Source organism: Schistocerca nitens, chromosome 9 (genome assembly GCF_023898315.1).
Source record: "Schistocerca nitens isolate TAMUIC-IGC-003100 chromosome 9, iqSchNite1.1, whole genome shotgun sequence".
Classification (NCBI taxonomy): Eukaryota; Metazoa; Arthropoda; class Insecta; order Orthoptera; family Acrididae; genus Schistocerca; species Schistocerca nitens.
Window position 1 is genome coordinate 10,109,804 of NC_064622.1, and position 18,687 is coordinate 10,128,490.

Genomic DNA, 18,687 nt, shown 5'->3' on the forward strand with positions numbered 1-18,687 from the left:
AAAGATCATGGGATGGGTTATGTTGGAACAAAATGAACAAGAGATAAGAAAAAAAAATGATGAAAGGAATACAAAAGGACAGGGAAATATCAGTACAAATGAAATAAATGCAGATGTATATACAACCTTAGAAATGACATACTGTGGCATTTGCACGCTGAGATAAAGCCAATTGTGTGGTTTCTGCACAGCTGGGCAGATGCCACATGCCATTACAATAAATTGATTATTATACAGGGTGAAAAGTATTTAAACTGACAAACTCTGGGAGGTTGTAGGGGACATCAGAACAAATATTTTTCCCAAATGTCATTTTTTCCTATGAGGATTATTTAAATCGGTGGAGGCCGTATTACGTTCTTCAGTTGTAGGCAACTGCTGTCCACCAGTGTAAGAGTGTATTGTCTCTGTTCACTAATGGAGTGAGTACACTGATATGGTTGGTGCGCTACGTAGTACGGACGAGATGCACAGCGGGTTTAACAATAATAATATCCTGATAACCGTATCCCGCGTCATACGACCTTTGCTGCTGTGTACCAACGTCTGTGAGACACTGGGTCATTTAGATTACCTGGACAGGGACGCCGTCGCATGGTAAGAACGCTGCAATTTGAGGAAGCTGTCTTGCAGCATGTGGAGCGGGATCCTTCAATCGGCATTTGTGCAGTTGCACATAACATGGGGACGAATCAGACGAACATAAGAACAGTTCTTCTAGAGCAATTGTTACGTCCATTTCACTTACAGCATGTCCACAATCTGGAACCAGTTGATTATCCACCCAGAGCACAGTTTTCGCAGTGGTACCTGGAACAGTGTGAAATGCATCCTACATTTCCATCCTCTGTTTTGTTTACCGATGAAGCAACATTCAGGCTTGTTGGAGTCTTCAACATGAACAATTCGCATGTTTGGAGTGAGGATAACTCACATGCCACAGTTGCTAGCGCTCGTAAAGTGCGGTTCTTGGCTAATATGTGGGTCGGTGTTGTTGGGGACTGTTTAATTGGGCCGTATCTGCTACATAGGCCATTAAATGGCAGGCACTATTAAAATTTTCTCGCCAGAATTGCTGGCAGACATCCCGCTCCCTACAAGACAATGCATGTAGTTCCAACATGACAGGGTGCTGGCACATTTCATCGTCATGTGTCGATTCCTGGACAGACGGTTCCCAGAAACGTGGATTGTCAGACGTGGTCCTGTACCAAGTCCTGCTCGATCCCCAGATATGTCCCCTCTGGACTTTCTTGTGTGGGGGAGAGATGTGCAACCTTGTTTATGCAACTCCTGTTGCAACAGCAGAGGATCTGGTTGCCCGGATAGTCTTATAGCAGCAGCAGCTGCAGCAGGAACAATTCAGGATAGTTCTGGGGTTTTTGCCCATATCAGATAGAGCATCATCCAACTGTGTAACATTTGTTTACGTGTCAGTGGAGAAATTTTTGAAAATCTAATGTAATTGAAATTGGGTTGTCAATGTGTTCTCTTGGTCATAAAAAAATGGAAAAGTGTTTGTTGGTTTAGCCAGAGAAATCTTCCTCTACCGGTTTAAATACTCCTCATAGGAAAAAAATGACATTAGGGAAAATATTTGTTTTGATGTCCCCTACAACCTCCCAGAGGTTGTCTGTTTAAATACTTTTCACCCTGTATATGTGGATTTTGTAGTGTGGTTTGGAAAGGGGCACAATTCTGAGTTTGAAGGCATCTGGGGTCCTGCTCCCCCTCACCTCCTCCAATCTACCAGGAGTTTCAAAAAGATTATGAATCCGATTTAACTTCTACATGAATGAAGGTAGACTTGGGTATGCATTGGAATTAAATTTACCTTTGCTTCAGTTCTAAGAAGATTGTTTTTGTGGTTCCCAGTACAGGGGTCTCCCTGATAAGCTGCACTTGCTCAAGTATCTACTGTTGGTCAGTTGGAGGTGGCAATGGAACAGCAACAAAAATCATTTTCCATTACTGTGTCAACATGGCCGAAGGTGATTTTATCAACACAGTCCTTTAACAATAGATAAACTGTAAGAATATGTTGATCTCATATTGCACCGTTGTCCTTAAGAGTTGTGGGATCTTGCATGCTGAAACGATACAGTAACTTCAGATGTGCTCACAAAAGTATGGGACGAGTTTGACTGTAATCGGGCTGTTTGTTGTTTATCCAGTGGAGGGCACATTGGACATGGTGGGATGTAAATGAAAACTTTGGTCCTAGTTTATACTGTAATAGACCACAGGGTGGGATGGTCTAAATCCTCTTCATACTCAGCACATGCTTCACGTTTGTTTGCAATAGCATCTATTCTGCATTGCGATGTATTGGAACACTGGAAAGCCTTTGCAGCATTAGCTTTGTGTCCAAAGGCTGAACTGAATTATATGTAGTAGGTTTTGTGTAAAGTTGTTATCCTTTTCAGAAAATGGGGGGGGGGGGAGACCATTTTAACATAAAAATGTTTTGCAGTAGCCTGATAAATCCCATGATGCTGTGCATCAGTTGCTTCCACGTTCCTCGGCCATTGTGCAGTGTAGTTTTCTCAAGTTGTGGAATCCTTTGTGTTCTTCAGTTGTTGCTGTGGTTTAGTGCTTTTTGTGTTAGTGGTGATTTGGTAGAAGTATGTGTCTCAAGACAAGGTTCGCCCTAAAAGAGGTTATCCAAGAACACAATCATCGGCTTCATACGTATCAAGGGTTGGAGGGGAAATTATAATCCGGGAACAAAATTGCAGATTTGTGTGAAAGTATAAAATCTGACATTCACCTGAGAAAAGTAGACATAGGTTTGGAGAGCTGAGACCACACTGCGAACAGTAGCACCAGTGCATGATGGGAGTGGCGACTGGGTGGGGGGTAAGGAGGAGGCTGGGGCGGGGAGGGATAGTATAGTGGGAGTGGTGGACAGTCAAGTGTTGCAGTTTAGACGGAGGGCAGGAGAGATAGTGCGGAGGGGGTAAGTAGTGGAAAGGAGAGAAATAAAAGAAATTAAAAGACTGGGTGTGGTGGTGAAATGACAGCTGTGTAGTGCTGGAATGGGAACAGGAAGGGGGCCTATTCCGGCTCAGCATCCCCGCTATATGGTGAGTAGCAACTTTCCTTCTCTGGATTGTCCAATATATATAAAACAAAGATGATGTGACTTACCAAACGAAAGCGCTGGCAGGTCGATAGACACACAAACATACACACAAAATTCAAGCTTTCGCAACCAACGGTTGCTTCATCAGGAAAGAGGGAAGGAGAGGGAAAGACGAAAGGATGTGGGTTTTAAGGGAGAGGGTAAGGAGTCATTCCAATCCCGGGAGCGGAAAGACTTTCCTTAGGCGGGGGAAAAAGGACAGGTATACACTTGCGTGCGCGCGCTCACATCCATCCGCCCATACAGACGCAAACAGACTGTGTATGTGCGGATGGATTTTGTGTGCGTGCGTGCGTGCGTGCGTGCGAGTGTATACCTGTCCTTTTTTCCCCCTAAGGTAAGTCTTTCCGCTCCCGGGAAACAGGAAAGATAAATAAAGTGCATTGACATGAAAGATCAGTGGAGACTGCTCAGTTGAAAGAGACTGCTGCACATTTGTAACAAAGGAAGCAGAGAAACATGACTAAAATACTTGAAAGTCTTCTAGGGTGTACTCACTGTGTTAGAGGGGCCTTAAGTGACCCTTGGGTGAAGTGAATTATGACTCTGCAGTCTACTAAGCACTTTGTCAATGCTATTAACAAAATTGTACCTTACCATGGGATTGTATTTTTTGTGCACTCGAGGACCCAACTGTTAGAATGTTCATTACTTATATTGTCAGTTGTGTAACATTAACCAGTATGAGTTCTCACAGTTAACAAAACTGGTGAAGAGTATTTGTATCTCATTAGAGCTGTGGAAAGTAACATGGTTGCACAATTCTTGAAATCATGGTAATGCAACCATCAACATGTGTTACAATGATTAAGAACCGAAATCACCAATGGCTCTTGTCTGTTGGGCATCATTACCGCAGCAATTACGAGTCTGGAATTCTTCAAACATCTTGAGTAGTTTCTTAAACACTGACTGCCATGTAGATGCTGCTGGTCACAGCAGAACCACATGCCTGCTGTCGTGTTGTTGCTGTCTGGCACAGCAGAGCCTCGCACCTGATGCCATGGGCTTAGTCTGGCTGTGAGACATTCATCACTAAGCATGTGACAGTCAATGTGTTAAAGCCCATTTTATTCCAATTCAGTTATCCTACCTCCCCTCACTCCTCTTCTCCTAGAACCATTACAGTAACCAGATTTTGGAAAAAAAAATTGTCTCCAATTAACCGCACAATCCAGTAGCCAGACTACAACCTTGCTTGAAGTTTAAGTTTTTAATAGGTCAGAAATCAATGTAATCATTTGCTGTGTGCCTTGGTAGTAGATAACTGTAGTGTAAGCCAAATATGCAGGTGCATCTGCTGTAAGCACTGTATGAAGAGGAATTATCTGTGACTGTGTATCCAATTTAAGGAGATTCAGAAAGATTTGCTAACAATACCTGACCTGTCTTCAAGAAGCATCCAAAGTGTGCAGGGAACAAATAGTTGAGAGAACAGGCACTTTTCAAAGCGTAAAAGGTCTTAAGTCTCATACTTACCCAGAGTACAATAGCCTTACTTTTCTTGTCACAAGCTGTGGCACAAGTAGTGTGATCATCCTTTTATTCACATTGTGTTCCGTAAATTCCATCATGAACAACTTTCTGGGATGTAAAATGAGTCAAGTTATACATTATCCGTGTGCCTGTCAACATGTTGACTGCTACGAGGTTGCTGGCAGACACAGCAGAGCCTGATGCCTGACACTGTATGTCCACTGGCAACCTTGTGGCAGTCGACATGTTATCGGACAGAAGCATTTCTGTAAAATACACTGACTTTGATCTTAGCAAAATGATAAATATGATAGCAGGATTAATTCACGTGTGGATTTTGGAGGAAAAACAGGCATTTTGAGAAAGAGCCACTGTTCTTCTGCCTGTACTACTTAGCTGCTGTTCTCATCTAATATTTTAAACAAAACATTTACGTAACTTAACACCTGTCTATGTACTGGAGAAGTTAGGATCTATCTGATATTTGTTATGCAGAATTAGCATTCCTGAGCCCAAGTTTTCTGATAAACTGTATGAGGAGTGGCATTGAGGTGTTTTTACTTTCTCCAATCATGGGATTTTCAGTTTGCAGCTTGATGTCAAATGGCAACTTAGTATATACTTTTGCATCAGAAAATAAAACCTCATTGGAATCCTAGAGATGACTCCATTATGGAAACTCTTTCTATTTCTCGTATTGTGATTGTGAATTACCGAGTTCATGTACATTCACAAATACCGTTATAGAGTACTCCTATCTGATTGGAAGTATCCAGACACCTATTAGTGGATGTAATATGGGATATGTTCACCACTGTCCATTATTCTGACTTGAACTCTGCTGGGAATGCTTTTAATGGGGTGTCCGAATGTTTGTGGAGGAATGAAAGGTGAATATCTGAGGGCGCAAGGTCAGGTGAATAAGATGTGTGCAGAATGGCTTCCTGTGAGCTGAAACCAGAGTACGTAATGACGTTGGAGATTGTAGTTGGAGTGAAATTGACATTCTGACTCATCCCAAAGATGTTCTGTTTGGTTCAGGTCGGAACTCTGTGGAGGCCAATCTGTTTCATGAACATCATTGTCCAAAAACCTTTGCCTACAGATGCTTCTTTATAACAGAGTGCATTACTATGCAGCCATTGTCCCCGTATTGTTCCTCTACAGCAGTGTTCTTTCAACCTGTGGGCCGTGACCCCCTGGGAGGTCGCAAAGCCTTGCTCAGCGGGTCGCGGTCGCAGGAGAGAAGAGAGAAAAAGAAGAAGAAACTTGTCCGTTTTATGCTCCCTCAGAGCGAAGACAGTAATCACATCTGTATTTGCTGGCGTACTCTGACAACTGATTGTAGTGACTGAAAACACGCAACTATGCTCCCTCTGATCTCTTCTCACCCTCACGCCTCTACCGCGGCAAACAATATAATTATATCTCTACCCACAGAACACTGCGACCTGTTTTCAGATTGTACTTGCTTTCTCGATCAGTATAGTATCAATATAAAGAAAATTAAATATGTTGGCTTTGAAATCACTGACATACTTTTATTACGGTTCTGGCACTTGCCAGAATATTTTTACTTGGAAAGTGGTCGCATATTCGAAAAGGTTGAAAAACACTGCTGTACAGTATAGGACCCTGTACCCTTTTGTATTTAGTTTTTCCTTAAGGGACCATAATCTAACACGGAAAACACCCTTATACTACATAATCACCCCCTCTGGACTGCACTGTTGGCACTACACATGATGGCAGGTACTGCGCTGACATTCGCTAAACCCAAACCATTGCACTGGATTTTCACAGTGTATGGTGCGATTTATCCCGTTTCCAGGCATCCACTATAGAGTGTCGTCGCTCTTTACACCACCTCAAGTGTCGCTTAGCATCGATTACAGAAATGTGTGGCTTTTGAGGAGCTGCTCGACCATCATAATCTATTCTTTAACTCCCTAGGAACAGTCATTGTGCACTTTGGAACTCGTGAGTGGTTCCTTCCGCTGGTTTCATGCAATTTTTTACAACTATCCTTCGCAGTGCTCTATGGTCCTGACTGTCAGTGCATGAGGTCTGCCGAGTCTTGATTTAGCTATGGTTGTTTTGTCATGTTTCCACTTCACAAACAGTCAACTTGGGCAGCTTTAGAAGATTCGAGATGTTCCCGATAGATGTGTTACTCAGGTGACAGCCAGTGACTAGTCCACATTCAAAGTTACTTAGCTCTCCTGATGGACCCATTCTGTTTTTACTTTTTCTCTGCTGATAACAGAAGACTCCCGACCTCTTTTTATACTGGCAGGTCTGCTGCTCATGAGATCTAGTGATCAGTTCTGCATTATATAGGGGTGTCCACCTACTTTTTATCAGATAGTGTATTGACATAAAAGTATAAGAATCCCTAGGTTCCTGAAGAGGTTTGTACAGAATTCTAGTTGCATGGTCCTGAAGAATAAGTATTAGCTGCAGTGCGCCGGAAGATTATGTCACACAACAGAAGTGAAAGTAACTAGCAATCCTTTCTGCAGGCTGAAACAGTGGGACAGATTTCTGCGTTAAAGCAGGCAGAACTAGCTTTTGATTAATGTAGTCACGTACATCAACTTTTATTTATGAAGATGCCCAGGAACTTTACAATGTAGCCTCTTATGTGTATGGCCATTGATTATGTGGTTTATGTGAACCATTTTTAGTACCAACTCAAAAAAATTTCCACACAAGAATTGGGTTGGCGCACAAGTTTGTAGCTTTTTTTCCGTAAGTTTAATAAATACATCAGATACACACAATAGAAAATTTAGTCATCACTAATACATTCTCCTTCGCGATTTACAACATTCTACCAGTGCTGCGGTAACTTTTCAATTCTATGACTGTAGAAATGTAGTTTTGAGACGAAGTACTTTTGCCCTGATTGGAGCACATTTTCATCCAGAAAAGAATTCCTTGAAGGTCGTTCAATAAAGAGTAGAAAAGATGAAAATCTTGAGGGCGCAAGATCAGGTTAATAAGGTGTGTGCGGAATGGTTTCCCAACCCAGCTCCTGAATAGTGGTTTTTGCCAGTCTAGCAATATGCGTGTGATTACGGAGTAGCATCACTCCTTGTAGACTTCCTGGTTGTTATTCTTGGATTGCATCTGAAAAATGTTGTGGTTGTTAACAATTGTCAGCAGTGATGGTTACACCTTGGGGAAGCAATTCATATTACATCACACTGTCACTGTTCTACCAGATGCACATCATCATTTTTTGTAGATGTGCATCAGTCTTTGTACAGGACGTTGCTGCTTTGTTCGGGCTCAACCATTCCTTTCTTTCCCTTATTTTTGCATAAAGACACCATTTCTCCTCACCAGTGACAATATAGGATAGGAATGGTTAGTGTTGTTCATGAGCCAACTGATGAGGAGCACACAGAGATGATGCACGTAGGGTCACCTGCAGACTTTTGCAAGTTTGGCTGAGAGTATGGGGTACCCATACATCAGATTTTTGAACCTGCATGCGAATGTGGCACAATGGTGGAATGATTACAGTTTACTACAAATTTGCCAGTTCTTGAGTACACTATCTCATTGTGAATTTATGCATTTAAATGATCATCAAACCCTGAGGGTCTTCCTGAACATGGAGAGTCATTAATGTCAAAACAGTCCTCCTTAAAATGAGAAAACAGTTTTCTTGCTGTGCTCTGTCCAGTAGCATTATCCCCATACATGAGGCAATGTTTCTGGTTGCCTCCCCTGCCACCACCCCTCTACTGAACTCAAACAGAAGAATATGTTGGTAATGTTCTGATCTATTTGGCACTCCGTTTTCTAGTGTCCACAGCTCCACTCACTATCTCCAAATGACAATATATAAACTCAAATAGAAAGACTTAACTGAAAATAAAAAATGACAGTTGATAAATAAACCCATAGCAACCAGAATGCCAACAAGCAAAACAAAAATGCCATGAACTTTGCATCAACCTAATAAAAGCAATCACCTCAACATCACATAGCAAAATTCAAAGTCCTGAGCCCTTGCATATGAGTAGCATTTCAGTATTCCCTAGATATTTTCCAGGCTCTAAAACACTAGGTAAATTATTTATCCTTCTCCACATTTTGGAACAAAATTAAAATTATATAGGTGCAACTGTCACCTTAATTAATGAACAGACCTACTGCCAATAGAGTCGCTCTACCCCTTATGCTCTCTAGTGTCATTCAACATCCAAAGGATTCTTACAAGGTAAATTAACAATGTTCTCTCACACAGTAACAGTTAACACTGTTTCCATACCAAATGTTAAACACTATTGGACTGGATACACAACTTTTGGCTTTAAAATATTAGATATTGTAAATTTAACATAATTGGGTAGATAAAAAAATCTTCTCACTAAGCAGTGACAGGAGCAAATTTACAAAATTTAAGGAAATGTTTAAGCTTTTTAGCCAGTGGCTCCTCCTCTTGGCAAAAAGGTTGAAGAGCAAGGAATAGGGATGAAGGAAAAGGCTGGTGACATTTAAGTGGAGAGAGTCACGGAAAAGTTGCCCAGTGTCACCGGAGACTTACTGGACAGCAGGAGCAGGAGGTGCTGACTGTTGAGTGCCAAATGGTAAGTCGCTTGTGTGGAAAAATAATCTTGAACTGACCCTGGGTGAGGGAAGATTGTATGATGCTGCCTGTGAGACTATGTATGGACGGGTGTGCTGTGCTGTGGGAAGGCGAGAAGCAGTGAAGGTAAGAAGACTGTGTAAGTGTGCTTTGGGAGGGGGAGGGGGGTGAGGGAGGGACTGACAGCATGTTTAAGGCTAAAGGGGAAGGAGAGGAGAGAAGAAGCAGCAGAGATTGAAAAAGGGTTGTGTGGGCGCATTTGGCCAATAGAAGGTATTGGGAGGCTGGAATGGGAGCAAGGAGGGACCAACAAAGGTTGTGGTCCTTGAGGATTATGGGACCGAAGGATATGTTGCAGGCAGTGTTCAGAAAAACCAAAGCAGTTCAGAAAAGCTGGTGTTAGTAGCAAGACTCTAGATAGTACAGGTTGTGAAGCAAGGATTTAAAGTCAAGCAAATGGTGGTAGCATGATTTGGTAACTGGATGGGTCAACTCTCTCTCTTGGTCACAGTTTAGTGGTGGCATTTTACGCCGATTGACTGTTGGCAGCCAAATGTACAGCAGATGTCGCACATTGGTTGCAGGTAAGTTGGTAGACAACATGACTCTGCCTTTGACAGGTTAGGAGATGACTGTGATGAGACTGGTGTAGGTGGTAGTGAGAGGATGTGTGGAACAGGTCATGCATCTAAGTCTATTACAGAGGTGGGGCAATGGGTTGGGAGCAAGTGCAGAGTAGAAATGGGTGAGGGTACTGTGTAGGTTGGATGGACTGCAGACTACCGTTGTGGGATGGGTGCGAAGAATATTTGTCACTTCAGGACAAGGCGAATTGTAGTTGAAACCCTGGCAGTGAACAAGATTCAGTTGCTCCAACCCTAGCTGATGTGGAGTACCAAGGGGAACACACCATTGTGGTCGGTCAGGGGGTATATGACCCTCGGCATATTTAGAGGATGACTACTTCTTGTCAACAAACACAGGTGGTTAACCTGTATGAAAGAGACTTCTTGACGGGGAACAGGTGGCAGCTGTTGAAATGGAAGTATTGTTGATGTGGATGGAGATTCTGATGAAGCCATCCAGTCAATTGGAGGTAGTCATAAAGGAAGGTGGCTTGCTGGACTGAGGACTGGGTGAAGGGAGCAGAAGGTATTTGAGGTTTTCCAGAAATGTGAATATGGTATCTAACCCTTTGCAAAACAGGAAGATATCAGTAAATCACAAACAAGTGAGGAGTTTAGGATTCCGAGTTGTTAGGAAGGGCACCTGTAGACCAGTAATTTCAAACTTTTCTGTAATGCGACCCACTAATTTTCTGAAAATACTTTCACAATCTGGTATATACATATGTGTACTCTACCACTATACAGTAGTTAATGGTAATATAAAAATTATATAAAGTTTGAAACTGAACTTCGTATTGTATCAAAAAATGTTTTGCTGAGTACTTTTGAAAATGGTGAAGGGAACATAATTAAAGAAAAGAAACAATATTTTGGCACATAAGAATTGTATTTCACGCAAATTCAATGGTGAACTCAATGAGATTTGTGGTATTGCTTAGTCTTGGTGTTAATGAGACTTCCTATATCTGGATTGAAGCTTGTTTGTTTTAGTTGTAAATTGTTTCCCATGCAAAGCTTTCTATATTTTTTACCCCCTCTCCACAGACCCACGGACCTTGCCGTTGGTGGGGAGGCTTGCGTGCCTCAGCGATACAGATAGCCGTACTGTGGGTGCAACCACAACAGAGGGGTATCTGTTGAGAGGCCAGACAAACGTGTGGTTCCTGAAGAGGGGCAACAGTCTGGATGATTGACTGATCTGGCATTGTAACACTAACCAAAACAGCCTTGCTGTGCTGGTACTGCGAACGGCTGAAAGCAAGGGGAAACTACAGCCGTAATTTTTCCCGAGGGCATGCAGCTTTACTGTATGGTTAAATGATGATGAATGTCAGATCCCTTAATCGGGCAGGTAGGTTAGAAAATTTTAAAAGGGAAATGGATAGCTTAAAGTTGGATATAGTGGGAATTAATGAAGTTCGGTGGCAGGAGGAATTTTTGGTCAGGCGAATACAGGGTTATAAATACAAAATCAAATGGGAGTAATACAGGAGTCGGTTTAATAATGAATAAAAAAAATAGGAGTGTGGGTAAGCTTCTACAAACAGCATAGTGAACGCCTTATTGTGGCCAAGATAGACACGAAGCCCACGCCTACTACAGTAGTACAAGTTTATATGCTGACTAGCTCTGCAGATGACGAAGAAATTGAAGAAATGTAGGAGGAAATAAAAGAAATTAATCAGGTAGTGAAGGGAGACGAAAATTTAATAGTCATGGGTGACTGGAATTCGGTAGTAGGAAAAGGGAGAGAAGGAAACGTAGTAGGTGAATATGGATTGGAGCTAAGAAATGAATGCCTGGTAGAATTTTGCACAGAGCACAACTTAATCATAGCTAACACTTGGTTCAAGAATCATAAAAGAAGGTTGTATACATGGAAGAATCCTGGAGATACTAAAAGGTATCAGATAGATTATATAATGGTAAGACAGAGATTTAGGAACCAGGTTTTAAATTGTTAGACATTTCCAGGGGCAGATGTGGACTCTGACCACAATCTATTGGTTATGAACTGTAGATTAAAACTGAAGAAACTGCAAAAAGGTGGGAATTTAAGGAGATGGGACCTGGATAAACTGACTAAACCACAGGTTGTACAGTGTTTCAGGAAGAGCATAAGGGAAAAATTGACGGGAATGGGGAAAAGAAATACAGTAGAACAACACTGGGTAGCTTTGAGAGATGAAGTAGTGAAGGCAGCAGAGGATCATGTAGGTAAAAAGTTGAGGATTAGTAGAAATCCTTGGGTAACAGAAGAAATATTGAACCTAATTGATGAAAGGAGAAAATATAAAAATGCAGTAAATGAAGCAGGCAAAAAGGAATACAAACGTCTCAAAAATGAGATCGACAGGAAGTGCAAAATGGCTAAGCAGGGATGGCTAGAGGACAAATGTATGGATGTAGAGGCTTATCTCACTAGGGGTAAGATAGATACTGCCTACAGGAAAATTAAAGAGACCTTTGGAGATAAGAGAACCACTTGTATGAACATCAAGAGCTCAGATGGCAACCCAGTTCTAAGCAAAGAAGGGAAGGCAGAAAGGTGGAAGGAGTATATAGAGGGTTTATACAAGGGCGATGTACTTGAGGACAATATTATGGAAATGGAAGAGGATGTAGATGAAGATGAAATGGGAGATAAAATACTGCGTGAAGAGTTTGACAGAGCACTGAAAGACCTGAGTCGAAACAAGGCCCCGGGAGTAGACAACATTCCATTAGAACTACTGATGGCCTTGGGAGAGCCAGTCATGACAAAACTCTACCATCTGGTGAGCAAGATGTATGAGACAGGTGAAATACCCACAGACTTCAAGAAGAATATAATAATTCCAATCCCAAAGAAAGCAGGTGTTGACAAGGCAAGGCAAACCTACGTTTCTAGCATTTGTAGACTTAGAGAAGGCTTTTGACAATGTTGACTGGAATACTCTCTTTCAAATTCTGAAGGTGGCAGGGGTAAAATACAGGGAGCGAAACGCTATTTACAATTTGTACAGAAAGCAGATGGCAGTTATAAGAGTTGAGGGACATGAAAGGGAAGCAGTGGTTGGGAAGGGAGTGAGACAGGGTTGTAGCCTCTCCCCGATGTTATTCAATCTGTATATTGAGCAAGCAGTAAAGGAAACAAAAGAAAAATTTGGAGTAGGAATTAAAATCCATGGAGAAGAAATAAAAACTTTAAGGTTCGCCGATGACACTGTAATTCTGTCAGAGACAGCAAAGGACTTGGAAGAGCAGTTGAACGGAATGGACAGTGTCTTGAAAGGAGGATATAAGATGAACATAAACAAAATAAAAACGAGGATAATGGAATGTAGTCGAATTAAATCGGTGATGCTGAGGGAATTAGATTGGGAAATGAGACACTTAAAGTAGTAAAGGAGTTTTGCTATTTGGGGAGCAAAATAACTGATGATGGTCGAAGTAGAGAGGATAAAATGTAGACTGTTAATGGCAAGGAAAACGTTTCTGAAGAAGAGAAATTTGTTAACATCGAGTATAGATTGAAATGTCAGGAAGTCGTTTCTGAAAGTATTTGTATGGAGTGTAGCCATGTATGGAAGTGAAACATGGGCGATAACTAGTTTGGACAAGAAGAGAATAGAAGCTTTCGAAATGTGGTGCTACAGAAGAATGCTGAAGATTAGATGGGTAGATCATATGAGGAGGTATTGAATAGGATTGGGGAGAAGAGAAGTTTGTGACACAACTTGACTAGAAGAAGGGATCGGTTGGTAGGACATGTTCTGAGGCATCAAGGGATCACCAATTTAGTATTGGAGGGCAACGTGGAGGGTAAAAATTGTAGAGGGAGACTAAGAGATGAATACACTAAACAGATACAGAAGGATGTAGGTTGCAGTAGGTACTGGGAGATGAAGCTTGCACAGGCTAGAGTAGCATGGAGAGCTGCATCAAACCAGTCTCAGGACTGAAGACAACAACAACATATTTTTTAAAGTAAGCTAGAAATACACATTCACATAAGTAGTTGTGAATCCCGTTAGTTCCTTCATAGCTATGTTTGCAAGCACTCGATACTCTCCCTTTAATCCTGTGGCGCATTGCGTCCACTACAGTGGACAGCTGTTGATGGTCGCTTCTTTGGCATTTTCAATCAGTCCTGAGGCTGCAAATGCACACAATTCACTGCAGTGGGCACTCCATACTAGTGTTGTGTCCTGCATGCATTTGCAGCCTCATGACTGAATGAAAACACCATAGAATTGACCATTAAAAATTGTCCATTGCAGTGAAATTCATGTACCACAGGATTAATTTGATCCAAAATGGGATTTGGCTTAATTCTGGAAATAAAGTTTTCAAAGAAGAATCACATAATTGTTCTATCAGGGAGTCTTCTGCAGATGCCAACAGTTTTAACTTTTTTAGGTTGTCCTCTTGAAATTGATTTCTTGTCCATAGCAGTTCATCAGGAATTCTTGGAAAGTAATACCTATATCAAGAAACCAATATTAAGTAACACTCTTGAATAAGCAAACAATTATCAGTGGGATTAACGTGAAACTATCAGATTCTTTTGAGTTCACTACATGGGGACTGTCTAACTATCATTGTGAAAATGGAGGTGGTTGAACTTAATTGTTACTTTTCTGTACTGGGTGAAAAACAATATCATAAAATTATAAACATGTTTAATAAAGAATACTTCAAATCTAAGTGATTACTAGTAAAATTATTTCAGAATGAGTACCTGAAACCAGAGGCCAGTGCTTCAAGATGTTCCTTCATAGCAGCTGCTGCTTTCTCATTAACTGTGATTCCATGTTTCTAAGAAATGAATGAGCATAGAGAATGCATCAAAACAACTCTCTTTCACTTTACTGGACCTTCTTTCAAGTTTTTTAATGGTTGCTTTTATTTTATCTTGAACATAGAACTTGTGCACATCCTTCACTTGCAGTGATAAATTGAGTCTATTAAGAGCACTGAACATGTCCCCCCCCAAATATGAAAGACCTACTAGCCAGTTTTTGTCATGTAACATGTCCAAGAAACTGCTCACAGATTTTGCATCACTTTTGTGTTCTAACAGGAAGATTCTCAGCTCATCTCGAAGCTCGAATAATCTAGATAGCTCTTTCCCTCTTGACAACCAGTGTACTTCACAGTGCAGGAGAAGTGTGTTGTGTTCTCATCGCACAGTATGGCAAACAATCTTGAATTTTTAGGTCTAGATTTAATGAAATTCACAATTTTCATTGCATCATTAATGATTTTCTGTAGGCTTTCAGGCAGACCTGTACATACAAGGGCCTCTCAGTGCAGGCTATAGTGAGTCCACTGAACAGAAGTGGCAACTGCCCCAACTTTGGCAATCGAACCTGAGTTCAACGCCAGACATAGCACAGGCACCATCAGTCATCAGTGCAAAACATTTTTTGCACACTCATTCATTTTCTACCATAAAGCCATCAAGACATTTAAAAATTTCTTCCCCTGTTGTTGTCATTGGCAAAAATTTACAAAAGCGCAGTTCCCCACCTGTACTCTCATCAAACTCAAACCTAACAAAAGCTAAAATAATAGCTTCGCCGGCTGTATCTGTGCTTTCATCAAGATCGAGTGAAAAGTAGTCACTGTGCTTGGAAACTGTGATCATGGACTGTTTTACAAACTCTGACACTTCATCAATCTTTTCTTTACCATTGTGTTTGATAGGGGTATCTTGTCAATTAGTCTTGTGTGCTTTTTGCTAAATAAAGCATCGGATATTATTTTGGCTGCTGGTAAAATTATATCCTCTCCTGCATTGTGAGCTGCCGCTTTTTGGCTATCAATAATGACAGTCGATATGAAGTGATTGTAGCTTGCTTATTTTGTTCCCCAGAAGCAGATTTTGTCATTACTGATTTTCACATTAAAAATTTTTGTTTTTTGTTTTGGAAAAAATCGATTGACTTACTTACATATTCTGGATGTTTCTTTGACAAATGTCTTTTCAGTTTTGAGGGTTTCATACTCCCATTGGCAAGTACTGCAAAGCACACAATACACTGAGGGAGTGGCTCTTGATCTTTGCCACAAAACACAAATCCATATTTCAAATAATCATCATTGTATTTACGAAAGCAAAATTTTGCCTTCTTCTGGAAGGAGTTCAGTTCACTAACACAGCCACCTTTAGGTGTATTACATGATGCACTGGCACCGATTGTGGAAGGTTCATCATAATTACATGAAGTCACTCTTTTATGGCACGATCCTGTTTTAATCCACAGGTCCGTAGTGAAATAAAATGAAACAGGCCACCACGATAAACATGCATGCACACACTATACCAACAAACAAAGCACGCTCTCACAGTCATGAGTCACACTGTCGCAAGCGGTGTTACATTATCACAATTACCGATGTGTCGTGCACCTTCGCTGTTCTCATTTCGCCCAGAGCACGTTATTAAGCCAGAATGATTTTGTATATAACTGTTCAAATTATACAACTTTCCTCTTGAAATAAGATTACATATTTTACTTAGTTATTGTAAAAATTGTCCAGCGACCTACCTGAATAGATCTCGCGGCCCACTAGTGGGTCACGCCCCACAGTTTGGGAAGCACTGCTCTAGATGACCCACGGATAGGTTCGCAGAAAATAGTGCCAAGTGGGTGCCCATTGCAGTATTGCAAATTGATTTGATGGTGATCCTACAAAAGAGAAATAATTGTGAGTGAGGATGAAGTTGGTCACAGTGACTGTGAAGGATGTTGTAAGTTTGGGTCAGTCAGGCATTAAGAAAGTAGTCTTCAATGGAGGCAAGGCCATGGGCATTGGAGATGTTAGTGTAGAGGAAAGTGGCATTGATAGTGACGATACGACCACCAGGGGGTTGGAAAGCGTAAAAAGATAAGATCAAGATACAGTTTGCTATGCTATACGCTCTACATTAGCTATCAGGTGCTAAAAAGAAATTAAGTGTAATCACCTAAAAGTGTGGTGATAGTATACTGACTCATTGTTATGTAGTTCTTGTAATCATCAGGTTTAGTACCTCTGAGACTATGGCTGGAATGTTGCCTTTTGGCAATCCATTTTTTTCGCCCATTTTGTGTGCTTTTTCCTTCAAGAAGTATATCAATACACACAGTGCGGTCTAATGCACTGCTTTCTGGGTGGGAAGGCGTGCTGGTCCCCAGCACGAATCCGCCTGGCGGATTAGTGTTGAGGTCCGGTCTGCCAGCCAGTCCGTAGATGGTTTTTAAGGTGGTTTTCCATCTGCCTCAGCGAATGTGGGCTGGTTCCCCTTATTCCTCCTCAGTTACACTATGTTGTTGATTGCTGCGCAAACACTTTCTCCACGTATACATACACCATAATTACTCTACCATGCAAACATTGGGGTTACACTCGTCTGGTGTGAGACATTCCCGGGAGGTCCACTGGGAGCCGAACTGCACAATAACCCTGGGTTCGGTGTGGGGCGGCGTTGTGGTGAGTGGACTGTTGTAGGGTTGTGTTCCACTGAAGGCTACAGTGGGGATGAAGCCTCTCTGTTGTTCCTAGGTCCCCAGTTCCATACAATACAATACACAACATTCAAACTGCCGGTGACCGCATCTAGTTGGGTTCCTGGCAGCGAGTACATAAACAGCAAAACTTGCAGCACCTAAAGAACACAGCTGCCTAAAGTGGAAGTGACGACGTGGAAGCTCCCCTTTAGTATAACATTGTCTTTGCAATCCTTACGGGAGTGAGGTGGTTGTGCTATCAGGTTCGTGGTGCCCATCTTAAAGTGTCCGACAGTTCAGGTTTATCACCATTTCTGTGATATTCTTCCATAGTCCCAGCTAGAACTATTTGGTATGGGGCCCACACATTTGAGCAATATTCTAGAACAGGTCACAAGAGTGTTTTGTAAGCCATCTCCTTTGTATAATGGTTGCATTTTCCCAGTCTCCTACCAATTAATTGAAGTCAGCCACCTGTTTCACTTAGGACAGAGCCTAATAGCCCAGTCGTGTGTGTGTGTGTGTGTGTGTGTGTGTGTGTGTGTGTGTGTGTGTGTGTGTGTGTGTGTGTGTGTGTGTGTGTGTCCCCTTCCCCCCCCCCCCCCTACGGTAAGTCTTTCCACTCCCGGGATTGGAATGACTCCTTACAACCCACATCCTTTCGTCTTTCCCTCTCCTTCCCTCTTTCCTGATGAAGCAACCTTGGGTTGCGAAAGCTTGAAATTTGTGTGTGTGTGTGTGTGTGTGTGTGTGTGTGTGTGTGTGTGTCTTTTTTATTGTATCTATCAACATACCAGTGCTTTCTCATTCTTACTGTCATTTCTTGTTAACAATATTAGCTTATTCCCAAGAATAAGCAACTTCCACTCACTTAATTATTGGCAGAAATCAAACCTGCAGTTGCATTGGACTTCCTCAACTCTTGTGCAAAAAGGTGTGCAGTATAATGCTGCATCCGTTTTCAATAAGCTACCACTCGAATTTAAAAATCTTGGCCGTAATCCACGTCCTTTCAAATCAAAACTGGAGGGCTTTCTTATGGATCACTCCTTTTATTCTGCCAAGGAGTTCCTTCAAAAATTAAGCTGATTCTCGCTGAATTGTTGATTGCGTTTACTTAAAATTATGGACTGATTTTTTTTTTTTCAGGTTCATAAACATTTATTTTTCTGTTATTACTTTTATGTTGGTAATTTCATGTACTGACACGTTCCGTGACCTTGGAGATTTGCTCCTCAATTTGGTCCTATGGAACTTGACATGTAAATAAATAAAAAAATAAATAAATATAAGAAGAAAAGCCTTAATAACTGGGTAGCAGTCAGAACTGATATAGAACTCTGAGAAGTGATTATC